The sequence below is a fragment of the Ctenopharyngodon idella genome, chromosome 12 (assembly GCF_019924925.1).
Source record: "Ctenopharyngodon idella isolate HZGC_01 chromosome 12, HZGC01, whole genome shotgun sequence".
NCBI classification, from domain to species: Eukaryota; Metazoa; Chordata; class Actinopteri; order Cypriniformes; family Xenocyprididae; genus Ctenopharyngodon; species Ctenopharyngodon idella.
The window spans coordinates 277105-289538 of NC_067231.1; the positions used below are offsets into that span (position 1 = coordinate 277105).

The window sequence follows — 12434 nt, forward strand, 5'->3', positions numbered from 1 at the left end:
GAATGTGTGTGCAAAACAATCAGAGGTATGTGTGTGTGTGTGTGTGTGTGTGTGTGTGTGTGTGTGTGTGAGAGAGAGAGAGAGAGAGTTGTGTGTGTGTGTGTGTGTGAGAGAGAGAGAGAGAGTTGTGTGTGTGTGTGTGAGAGAGAGAGAGAGAGAGAGAGAGAGAGAGTGTGTGTGAGTGTGTATGTTACTGTGATTGTGTGTGTGTGTGTGTGTGTGTGTGTGTGTGTGAGGGCAAATCATTGTAGTTAGCCATTTTACTGTCATAAGAGAATTTTGTGGTTTTGTATGTATGTATATATGTATATATATCGCTCACTATATGTATTAATAAAGTTGGAATAGGGAAGCGGTCACAACCCCAACTTCCTGTCAGTCCAGACAGACCTGAAATCATTAACGCTGGCTTGTGATTTTTCTAAAGCTTGTAATAGCAAACAGTCTGTCAGATATTCTCAGTTTCACGGAGCACACGACCTACATGTAGATTTTAATTTCCTCTTTATTACAGTGAACACATACTTCTGTGAGCTGCTCACAGTCCAGCAAAAAATATATAAAGACAAAAACAGACAGTGTCCCCAAAAACAATCTGGACACCCGAAAAACTGTCCTGCGTTTGGTAACACAATGTCATTTATATTAACGAATTAACCAAGACAGATGGTGAAAGTTACAGTAGAAATGATTCAGAAAAATAAAGTTCAGAGAAAACCTCCATTTATTTGCAGATGTCACTTGGTTTGATTGTTGATATAATATCTATATATCTTCAACTTCAACCACAGGTTGGATTTTAACTTTTTTCCATTATTTTTTTACTACCAATACTCTTTATGTAAAAAGCTTAAGCTATGATAGTCTATGAGTGATTTTCTCATTTTCTTTTGTTGTTTGATTAATTTTAAGGACACCAATGGCAGCGGGTTTATTAGGCTGCTGTTACTTTAAGAGCTGCACGGATCCAGTTTACTGATACACATTCCCTGTGTCTGAAATCGCCCCCTATACCCTTAAATAGAGCACTATTTAAAGGAACAGCCATTTTTAGTGGTGTCCGAAACCTTAGTGGACATTATCGAGTGCGCTCATTCAATCCCACAATGCACCGCAATAATGAGTGTACAACTGATGTAAGCTAGGCTGCGTTCCACTCCAGTTTTAGACAAGCACTCGCTGACTTCCCTAAGCACTTCCCCTCAGGGGAATATCTGCCGCCATTTTGAAGTGCATTCTACTTCGTGAAGTGGACGAGGGAAGTTAATATGGACAGACCCTCGCTCCTTTGATTTTGACCGAGGGAGCGAGTCTACTTCATATGTACACTTCAGGCAGCTCCATATACCACAGTGCAACACGATTGTGACGTCACCGCATATCGCGTTTAATTTACCCCACCACAAACAACTCTAAGATATATATATATATATATAATATATATATATTATATTATATTATATTTAAAACACCCAAACACACATATACATATAGTATGCTGCATTAAACAATTTCATAAGGGGAAAAAAATAAATAAATCAATCAATTCCATAGTGAATTCCAAGTGATCAAGGGCTTATGACATTCCAATTCAGTCCACTGCAAAGTTTCCGCCAGTAGTGGGCACTCATGCAACGCAAGCAATGACGTACACCCGAGTCAATAAGAGAACGAGGGAAGTTAGCGAGGGAAGGGCATAAAAAAATGAACTGGAATGCAGCCCTTGACGGCTTGAGAATACCCATAATGCACTGTGAGATTGCATGGCAAATGAATTCCCGCGTCTCGCCAGAAGATGGCGCCCACAGCTGAATCATCCATCCATTCATTCATTTTACAAACGGCTCGTAACGCGGCGTACAGCGTACTATAATACAGGTATAAATTAATTTTTAGTTGATTATTAAATTGTATATATAAGGTTGTATATATAAGGTATAAGATAATTTCCACAACAGAGTACAAGATAAATCCTTTCATCTTACTACTAACTTTAGCACAAACTATGCAAAAGCGGCAGCCCTTCTGGCAATTCACTCACTCCTTTTCATTCACTCGATTTCGGATTTAGCCTCTCTGTTTCCTCCCAGATGTTTACAGTACATTTACTTTAGACATAACCAACTGGGTTTACGTGAATACTCGCCAAGCCCGGCATTTTGACACATTTTACCGTGTATTTGACCGTTTAGGTGTGCAGCCGAAGTTCAAAGTTCACTCCGTGTTCCGCGTGCACAGAAACCCGCCTGAGGAACAACATTTTTCTCTATCGTGCCATTTTACCAAAGTCTCGTTACGTGATTTTACTGATTTGCATGTTAAGTTTGGACTTTAGAGGAGTGAAAGTGTACCGCTGTGAAAGAAACCCAGCAATTATTTGGACGTTTAATGACCGTTGAAAAGTCGTCACCTCCCGTCATGGTTGAAAAATTGTTCCAAAATGAAATTTGAACCGACGTCTTTGAAGTTATCTTATTAATCAATCAATCAATTAATTAATTAATATTGAACTACACATAGCTAAAAGTCAATGTAACAATTATGCATGCAACCCCAGAGAATCGTAGACATGTACAAACGTATCTGAATGCATTTTTAGGAAATGTTCTGTGTTACATATTTTTACCGATTTATGCCGACTATTTTTGGCCAGGGACACGATGTTGCCGTCGGACCGATGTTTGTTGGGAAGGAACGGAACGGGCCATGGACCTAAGGTTGATAGTTTTATCTTGATTATCATATTTTAATCGAAACTCAATTGTGATTAATCACACAGCCCTACGTAAAGGTAAATATCATTTGTGAACGGAATATTTTTCTGTGTGTCATGTGAGCTGTAATTACAACCTCCAATCAAGCTGTAATGTTGTGTGGAAATGTTTAATATTTTCTGTGTATTTAAAATTCTGGCCAAGAAGTGAGCCGTTGGTTGTCGGTCGATATTTTTCCCCACAATGTTCAAAATGTAATTTTCATCACCGTCATTTCCCTCCCAGAATGCTATTAATACACACAATACATCATGTGAGATTTGGTGGAAATGACACAGTAGTGAAAATATTCATGAAAAGAATGCCAGAATTCTCATGTGATGCAAGTTTGTTCACTGTTGGACATTCTTAGTAGACAAAATAAATAAACTTGACAGTAAGAAAAAAAAATATTTTCAAGAAAGTCCACTGGGACAGAACTGAAGAAACACCAACTATCTAAAAGTAAATGTAACCTATAATCCCATAGAAAGGTAAACAAGCAAAACAGCAACTATACATCACACTGGCTGATGTGTGAGAGGCAATAAATCTCCTGAAGCTCGTCTCCCATAGGAGCCCTACAACTGAATATTTCACATGGGAAGTTTCAATCTGTGTTCAGACGGAGGCATCGTCTTCAGCCCAGTGACTCATCAAAAGTTTAGCAAGAATATTTCCAAAATGAATGTTTGCTTGTATTCAATGCAGCACAGGAGCGAATGCGCTGAGGAAATCTCCCTTCATGGATTCGCTGATGGCAGCGCAGAGTAACGGGGAGGAGAGAAGCGCCTGCGCTCCAGTGTGAACCGCAGGACGACTCTGAGCCTCGTATTCAGCCTCACATTGAAGACGCGCTGTAAGTACTCGTGCCGTCATACTGCTGTTCAGCTCAGGCCTGCAGATTTACGCTTGCGTTCTTACACCTTCTTCTCATTCACTGCTAAAAATTATGTTCTTACTCAGTGTTTTTGTCCTGTTTTCCAGTGTCTAAACATTTACGTGGGAAGCAAAATGACTGAAGTCTTGTTTTCTGAACAAAATTATCCAAATGAAGTGAGTTTGTGCTTACAAGAAGCACAAATATCTGTCAGTGGGGTCAGAAAAATAATCTTGTTTAGATTATTCAGACACCATTGGCAGATATTTGTTCTTGTTTAAAGCTTAAACACTTCATTTTGACACATTTTTCAAGTGAATTTGCTTCTCTAGTAAATGTCTCTTGATTTAGATATTTGTACTGGAAAACAAAACAAAAACACTGAAGAAGAACATATTTTTTTGTAGTGTTTTATGTTATCAGGCCGTCCTGCTCTTTGATTAATAGATGTGTGATTGTTTCCACAGCTTGAATCATTATATATTCTAATGTGTGTTTTGTTTCTAATGTAGTGGAATTGACTGATAAAAGGCTTTTGTGGCAATATCAACCAGATTTAAATGTAGATGGCTGACGTTATCAGAGAGTGTTTGTAGGGTGAGCTTCACGAACACTGTGTTGATGAACAGATCTGAACGTTTAGAGTTGTGTTTCATCGACACGCAGTGTTTAGATGTCTCTTGGCTCGGCGCAAACTTTGGGCATTTTTGCTGTGTGATGTAAATGAATATATTAAAAATGAGATTATCACTCAAAAGCGTAACTCAAGGAATGTGTGGAGTTCTTGGCGAGGCCGATGCCTTAAAGCCGTCAGCTCAGTAACAAGAAGACTGGTTGTTTATAGAAGTTGAAGTGTTCAGAAGGAGCGTATCTTCGGGGCTGATCCCATAATTAAAACCAAACGGTGGACGTTCGCTTCAATACCGCTGCGGATTTCTCTTTTATGTAGTTTGGCAAATTGCTCTCCTTTGTCGGCTGCGGTCGGTGGCTCATCCCTTGCTGAGCGCTAGTGAGAGTTTCATGGACGCTGAAGCTGCGAGATCCTCCTCCAGAAACGCCCTGTCAGGTACAATGTGTTTTTGATTCACATCTTCTTTCAAGTCTTTGCTTCTTGCCCCCAGTTGCCTTCTAGAAACATGACATCATTGAGCGGCGTCTCAGTGCACGAACAAAAGAACTGTTCTCGTTGTTCTCTTTCTGCTGTCCCACATCATAAGAGCTTGATTACAAATATGTGACCTGAACAAGACTCATCGAAGCCTTCCAGTTCTGATGATTAAATATAGTCCGTGTGTTTGAGTGTTGATTAACAACAATAAACACATGATAACCACCTGATGTAATGATAGACAGACAGATGCAACAATAAAAATAGAAAAGTCATGTAGTGTGATTCCTTAAAAACGAATGAATTCATGATATTTGTGTCATTACATTTATATATTTTTTTTAATGTTTTTTTTTAAGCTGTATGAAATTGTCCTGTATACAAATAGTACATTTGGCATGTTTTTCATATTTGATTTTTTTTTTAAATCTTTTTTTTTTGTCATTGATGCCAGTGATGGTATATATCGTTTTATAGAAACTCATTTTGAGATCTGAAATCCCATTCTGTCATCACAGATGCTTTTCATTTAATTGATAGACTTTGTCTTTCAGACTCTCATTTAGTTCACATTTTTTGGCTTTAGTCTTTGTGAAATTTTTGGTATTATGAGATATAGTGTCAATATTTCTCATATGTATTAGATTAAATAATCAAGAGGATTTCGTTACTGTATGATTTTATTGCAAAGGTGAACCAGGTGAAACAGGATACCTTGTCAGTCTCAATAATTGCCAGGTTATATGAGTTAAGCCAACTAGAAACACAAAACTTTATCATAAATCATCAGGCATAAGCTAGAGAATGGAAATATAAGGATGATTCCATATACCTGTCCAAACAGAGGCTGTAAATCATTTCCTACTGTTTGTTTGACTGTATGAACAATAGCATAAGTGTCATGGCAATATTCCAGTTATACATGCTTTTGATCTTCATGCATTTTTCATTTTCTTTGTCTCGATATAAAACAAAAAAGAAATGACTGATGTTAAAATGTTACCCTGGTGCGCTTTTATACTGCATTTCCCAAACAGATTTTAAAAAGTGATAATATTGCAGAAGGAAAATGCGTATCACGTACTGATCGATCAGATCAATCAGCACATTGACCATTCATAGTCACAGACTGAGACTTACTGGAGCGTATAAATATTTGTGTGATCCAAACAGAGTTGATGAGTCATGAAACAACAATGTGAGTAGAATGAGCGTTAACGCATTTTTCCTCCAAAGTGAGTACAAAAAACAAAATACATTCTCCTGGCATGCACAGCATCACTGATGACATCCATCCAAGAGAAACCCGGCAGAAATAGCCCTTCTATTTCTGGCCTTCACTAGCACTTTGTTTATGTCACTTTTTCTAAAAATAAGCTACATTTTAAAATGATAAGGTTGTTCCATTTGGTTAATTTGATTTTTTTTTCCCTTTCCGCAGCTGTGATTCATACGAAGTATGTGATGACATAAGCTGGTTATTTGTATAGTTTCTGGCGAATCCTAGTTGATGCTCCACACATCCATCCAGTTTACTCCAAACGATTGCGTTCCAAACCCTGCATCATTATACGTCTTTAGGGAATTGCTGTAATCGATGACTGTTCTTAACTTCTGTTCTCAAGAAGCTATTTTGTAAGAAATGACACAATGAAAGAAATAAGCTGCATCTACAGTATTACCTACAATATTACCTCCCTTTTGTTTTCAGCAGGACAAAAAAAAAATTAATATTAAAAATGTCATAGGAACTGTTACATAACCATGAGATACTGCTTGAGGTATTTCACAGTATGATTTCAGAAAGGAAACTGCATGGATTGTGGTGTTTGCTTAAAAATAGACAATGATGATTATGACAGATAGATATTTAGAGAGATTATCGGGATACATGTTTGTCAAAATACAGAGATAGTTAAATGATGAATTATCAGTAGCTTTATGAAATTAGTTTATTCACTGGATTGGATGTGACAGTGTAGGTTGGCATCATTTGGACTTGTGAACTGAGAAGTTGTTCTATAGCTGCATGTGTAAAAGTTCAGAACTACATTAACTCTGGGTTAACTAACTCTGGGTTAATTAAAGAACTACACTGTGGCCTGTTGCATGAAGCTAGTTGAACAAACTCTGAGTTTCAGAGTAGGTTTGGAGTTGACAAATCCAGATTAATCCAACCTGGTTTAGATCAGGATCAACGCTCGATATAAACTTTCTCTGTCAACTCAGGTTTAATCCAGAGTTTTCAAAGCGCGTGCACCTGAAAGTGTGACACGTGTGGCAAACAGCCATTCACACGGAACAAGAAGAACGTCAGTTTGATTCACTTCTCGCGAGAGAGCCGCGCAATTCATGTCTCTTCCGAAGATTAAGAGATCGTTATGAAAAATATGAAATATGAATATTAACCGCATTTACAAAGCAGGAATGAACACTGAAAATATCTGACTATATCAATGTGAATCCAACAAATAGACCAAATAATTAATATAGTTTCACAAAGAGCTCAAAAGAATACATGTAAACTTAATCTGTTTAAAAGCTTTATATATTATGCATGTATTATATTTATTTTAATTTAAAAGCAAAGTTTAATATTGTCAATTAATATAATAGGCCTAATTATATGAATATGTCATGAATTATTCATAATTTTATTTTATTTAATATAAATATAATGAATAATTAACAGCAAATGTTGAGAAATTTTGTCTCTAAAATGTTTTCACTATAAACTGATTTAATTTGGAGTGAGAGATACAGGAGGAGTGGCTTTATTGCATCAGATACACTTTACTCACAGCTGATTGGTCGAGTTTGGGTTTGTGATCTCTAACTCAGAATAAAACCTGCTCCGGAGCAGGTTAGCCATGTAGCGTAAGTTACCATAGCAATGAACCCTGCTAAAAACCAGTCCACCTTCATAAGCCCGAAAAACCAGAGTTTGCTCAAACTAATCTTGAACTTACCTGGGTAGAAACTGAAACCGGCTTTGTGCAACAGACCACTGGAGTACTAACTGTGGGTTAACTAACTCTGGGTTAATTAAAGAACTACACTGAAGTACTAACTGTGGGTTAATTAAAGAACTACACTGAAGTACTAACTGTGGGTTAACTAACTCTGGGTTAATTAAAGAACTACACTGGAGTACTAACTCTGGGTTAACTAACTCTGGGTTAATTAAAGAACTACACTGGAGTACTAACTCTGGGTTAACTAACTCTGGGTTAATTAAAGAACTACACTGGAGTACTAACTCTGGGTTAACTAACTCTGGGTTAATTAAAGAACTACACTGGAGTACTAACTCTGGGTTAACTAACTCTGGGTTAATTAAAGAACTACACTGAAGTACTAACTGTGGGTTAATTAAAGAACTACACTGAAGTACTAACTGTGGGTTAACTAACTCTGGGTTAATTAAAGAACTACACTGAAGTACTAACTGTGGTTAACTAACTCTGGGTTAATTAAAGAACTACACTGGAGTACTAACTCTGGGTTAATTAAAGAACTGCACTGAAGTACTGACTGTGGGTTAACTAACTCTGGGTTAATTAAAGAACTACACTGAAGTACTAACTGTGGGTTAACTAACTCTGGGTTAATTAAAGAACTACACTGGAGTACTAACTCTGGGTTAACTAACTCTGGGTTAATTAAAGAACTACACTGGAGTACTAACTCTGGGTTAACTAACTCTGGGTTAATTAAAGAACTACACTGGAGTACTAACTCTGGGTTAACTAACTCTGGGTTAATTAAAGAACTACACTGAAGTACTAACTGTGGGTTAATTAAAGAACTACACTGAAGTACTAACTCTGGGTTAACTAACTCTGGGTTAATTAAAGAACTACACTGAAGTACTAACTGTGGTTAACTAACTCTGGGTTAATTAAAGAACTACACTGGAGTACTAACTCTGGGTTAACTAACTGTGGGTTAATTAAAGAACTACACTTAAGTACTAACTGTGGGTTAATTAAAGAACTACACTGAAGTACTAACTGTGGGTTAACTAACTCTGGGTTAATTAAAGAACTACACTGAAGTACTAACTGTGGTTAACTAACTCTGGGTTAATTAAAGAACTACACTGGAGTACTAACTCTGGGTTAACTAACTGTGGGTTAATTAAAGAACTACACTGAAGTACTAACTGTGGGTTAATTAAAGAACTACACTGAAGTACTAACTGTGGTTAACTAACTCTGGGTTAATTAAAGAACTACACTGGAGTACTAACTCTGGGTTAACTAACTCTGGGTTAATTAAAGAACTGCACTGAAGTACTAACTGTGGGTTAACTAAATATAGCAACATTTTCCCTGGAGCTGTTATTTTGCATTTTCTTATAGTTTTATAGCTGAATATAAATCTCTTTTGTAGCCAATAGAATATGCTTCTGAATACATAATATATATTGTAATCTTTAAAAAAGGAAATATTTTAACAGGTGAATTAATTGTCCAGACCTCAAAGAGTGTAATGGACAGAGAATATTCTCAAGTGCAAACACAGTTATCGTATCTGTGTCCTGTGAACTGGCTCTAAAGAGCAATAGTTTTCATGTCCTGGTAATTTTAAACATGTTGGCAAGCAGTTGTTGTAACACAGATTGCTGATACTCTGGCCAAATTTTGACTTCAAGTAAATTATGCATGCATTCATTGAGTAGTTTTTCAGCACGAGCGTGCGTTCTTACTAATGGTCATGGGTTTAAGACAAATGTGCTTCATTGCCGTCTGCTGTTTTAAAGTTGATTCATACCATCCATAAATGTGCAATGATGTCAGATTCATTTCAACCGTAATTTCTCCCAAAACACAGTTTTTCTGGATAAATGTGCCATTTGAAATCAGTTGGCTTCTTCATGGGATGAAGTATCACAACAAGTGTTTTACTTCCATTTATAAGCGAGATTTCATAATAGTTCTGGCACTGCGTGTTAGAAGTGATTCCCAAAGCAAAATATTCTGGTCATTTCAGCACATTTGTTTGATCATTGGACGTTACTTGTCAAATTGATCATATGATGCTACTTAAATTGATCTTCAGCAGAAATATTTGCTAATCAAAAACACATTAACCTTTTTTACAGTATTTATTAATCTAGACTAATATTCATATGTGCTATTGTTGGTTGTTAATTCATGCTTGTTCATAACACATGAACCTGAGGTGAGTGTTATTTTCAGTAATGTAGTGATGGCCTTGAGTTGTTTTGTGATGTAATTGTGTCACTGCCGCTGTGTTTATGGCTGAAGTTGGAGGAGCGGACTGGCCGTTTCCAACACAACAAGGTTGTTAAAACAACATATAAAAGTGACTCTGTGGAACGGTCAGCGTGTGAAACAGCAGGCCCGTGGGACGCGATTTTCCCGGAAACGCTGACCGAAGGGTCGGCGGCGTGTGATGTGCGAGTCGCTTGCAGAACGTTTGTTTGTTGCTCTGTGTTGTGTGAGTCTCCAGTGGCCTTCGGATCCTCCAGGGGTTTGTCTTTTTGAGCTTCTGCCCACAAATTCCTGCGAGTTGAAGTAACAATATTGTTTTGTCTCAAGTTCCCTTGATTCTTCATCAGAGAACTCTGGAGAAGATGAATATTGCTGAAAGTAAAACCGCCAGTGTGAAGAGGAAATGTTATGCTGGAGTTATTTTAGGACGTGGATTTCTCTCTGTGTATCTCGAACGCTCTAATGGGCTCCTCTGATGAAACATGTTTAAACTGAGAAATGAAGGCAAAAATGTTAACAGTCATCTTTTTATATATATATATATATATATATATATATATATATATAATATATATATTTTTCAATTCTTTTCAATCAAAATATATTTTAAATGCATTTTTTTATTTTATGTAATGAAAATATAATTAATGCAATTCATTTTTTCAATTCTTTTCAATCAAAATATTTATTTTATTTTAATGCATTCATGTATTTCATTTTGTTTTATTTCAATTTAATTATTTTTACCGTAAATAAAAGCTTGTTAATTTTTTCCCAAGTCTTTTTAATGACAAAAATCCATGTGCATCATATGTTTGTGTGGATGACAGAATGATAAAATATTGGTGATACTTGATGGATCTGTGGGCTGCAGAAGACTTTCAGCCTACAGTAGATGTGCCACATATCAAATAAAGCATGCAAGCCGTCTTTTTCCCAAGAGCATGACGTTTGCAATGTCACTTGACCACTTCCGCCTGCCCACAATGACATTTCCCCTTTATCTCCTCCTGTGAACGCAGACGCTCATAGAAACAGCAGATATGGCAGCGTGATGCGGGAATCTGTCGTCAACGTGGTGCAAATCGTGAGTTTCATGCTACAGTTTATTCATTTAAAGCGTTGCATTATCAGTGGTAAATCAAGCCTGCATTTTTCTGAAATCACATTTTGAATGGTCCTGTTTGCCCGTCGGCTTTGGGCTGATGATGCTGTTCTTTTTCCAACCACACGAGCACACAGTTTGTGCAGTCGCGAGAAAACATCTGGTTCCTTAAACCGGCGTGTATCAACATTTAATCTGTATCGTGTGAGGCTCTGTCAATTATGTTTTACAGTCATACGGTCCGTATCAAAACTGATTATGTACAGTACATTCTTCTGTTGTGCGAATCAAGTATCTGTTTTTGTTGTGTCCGTACAGCAGTCCTTTGCCAGTACATGTGGGTCTCTGAACCATGTAATGAGACCTTTTATGTATGTTCTTTATCTCCGTAGATGTTCACATCTGCTCCGAATCCTCTCACACAATGATGAGGAAGCTCAGGTGAAACGCACAGCTCCTGTAATCACAGATTTGCAGTAAGAGTCCTTCATCGACACAATGATCTGAGCGCATTCGCTTCACATGATCGTCCTGTTCTTCTGAGGGAGACCAATGCTGTTCGTCCTTAAAGCTTCTCAGGTATGATTTCATCACATTACGGTTCATTGTATGGCTTTACCAATATCCTGACTGAAAATCAATAACCATATATACACTACCGGTCAAAAGTTTGGAATAACTGTTCAAAAATCTGAAGCAGCACAACTGTTTTCAACATTGATAATAATCATAAATGTTTCTTGAGTATCAAATCATCATATTAGAATGATTTCTGAAGGATCATGTGACACTGAAGACTGGAGTAATGATGCTGAAAATTCAGCTTTGATCACAGGAATAAATTACACTTTACTATATATTCACATAGAAAACAGCTGATTTACATTGTAATAATATTTTACAGTTTTTACTGTATTTTTGATCAAATAAATGCAGCTTCTTAATTCTTCCAATGTTAATTATTCCAAACTTTTGAGCACCAGTGTATAATTAAAAACTGCTTTAATAGAGGTGTGGATATTTTGTGTTTATTCTGCTTCTGATGGAGTCGTTACAGTAGATCTGACCTAGTAGATGTCCGGTTCATAGCCGGTTTTATGACAGGGATTAAAAAGGATTGTGCTCATTTGAAATGATTTCAACTTGAAGAAAAATACCTGAGAGAATTTTACATTTCAGTGAGTAAAGCGCATCTCATTGCATCCGCACACTCCTCGTCATGCGTTTGATGTAACGGGTTGAGTATATTTCACTCTTTGCTGTTTTGTGAGGATAAATCATGGAGTAATGCTGCATTCCAGCAAGAAAGTGCAAAAGCACACCATTTGAAGTCAAACTTGTGCGTAAA

The 12434-nt window shown here is 37.0% G+C and overlaps 1 protein-coding gene across 13 annotated transcripts in view; it reads left to right on the top strand.

Annotated features, from left to right (window-relative positions):
* Positions 1-12434, top strand: part of myocd (myocardin) — a 134763-nt gene that overhangs the window by 14800 nt on the left and 107529 nt on the right. For 3 of the 13 annotated variants that reach the window (XM_051913915.1, XM_051913926.1, XM_051913920.1), the window contains exons 1-3: positions 3426-3612; positions 11004-11068; positions 11479-11665. The gene's annotated coding sequence lies outside the window, so the exon portion shown is untranslated. Of the gene's footprint in view, positions 1-3424; positions 3613-11003; positions 11069-11181; positions 11326-11478; positions 11666-12434 lie in introns of those variants that run through there. The other 10 variants (XM_051913924.1, XM_051913929.1, XM_051913927.1 and 7 more) reach the window with 7 other exon arrangements.